This window comes from Frankliniella occidentalis, unplaced genomic scaffold (genome assembly GCF_000697945.3).
Source record: "Frankliniella occidentalis isolate FOCC.00 unplaced genomic scaffold, Focc_3.1 Scaffold208, whole genome shotgun sequence".
NCBI classification, from domain to species: Eukaryota; Metazoa; Arthropoda; class Insecta; order Thysanoptera; family Thripidae; genus Frankliniella; species Frankliniella occidentalis.
In genome coordinates this window covers 39893-40610 of record NW_026267334.1, presented here as the reverse complement: position 1 = coordinate 40610, position 718 = coordinate 39893, and the positions used below count along the sequence as shown (strand labels likewise).

Sequence of the window (718 nt, the reverse complement as noted above, 5' to 3'; positions counted from 1 at the left end):
CCCTATCCACCCCGCATCCGCCCTCATTATACAACTGAAAGGCCGCCAGCGGAGGGGAGCTGAGAGCAGCCCTGCCAACGTAGGAAAACCAAAACACGGGCGACTTTAACGCCCGATACGAGACGCAGCATGATGTTAAAAACATGGGAAATGAGGGTCGACACAGCTGTATTGTTCTTTGATGAAGAAGCCCACAACGGCTAAGAAAATAGGTGCCGATGAGAAACGGCCCTGTACGGTTGGCAGTGCTGTAAGAGCGCGTGAGTTTAAATGACCCGCGACTGTGGCCCCTGCTGGCTTGAGAAAAGGCTGCTGGGAAAAGAGGTGAAACACAAATAAAAAAGAATAAGGAACTTACGGTGGCAACAAGTCAGTAGGTACTGTGCCTCCACGGTAAAGTCTTTTTCTTTTGTACTCTAGTGTACGTATCCGCCGCTCGAAGCAGACGAAATATCACAGTATCACAGATGGCGATGGTCGTAGTATCCAAGTAGTAGTTTTTGGTGCGAAGCGATGATAAGGTATCCTTAGTTTGTACGAGGCACACTTGTACACACACACACTCACACGCTGAGTGTTCAAGCAACTTATGCGTTTGCAACGCACTCGTTACTTGAATTCGCCCATTTGTTTACGTATATCGCAGCAACGCGGCACGGGGAGCGCCGAGTTGGAACTGAACTGACTGCCTCGACGCGACCGGACCGACGTTTACTGC

General features: G+C 50.3%; 1 protein-coding gene across 2 annotated transcripts in view; it reads right to left on the bottom strand.

Annotated features, from left to right (window-relative positions):
- Positions 1-718, bottom strand: part of LOC113215964 (death-associated inhibitor of apoptosis 1) — a 22457-nt gene that overhangs the window by 6270 nt on the left and 15469 nt on the right. Inside the window, exon 1 of one of the 2 annotated variants that reach the window (XM_052272504.1) lies at positions 359-712. The exons of the other annotated variant lie outside the window; for it this stretch is intronic. The gene's annotated coding sequence lies outside the window, so the exon portion shown is untranslated. Of the gene's footprint in view, positions 1-358; positions 713-718 lie in introns of those variants that run through there. 2 annotated transcript variants of the gene reach the window in all.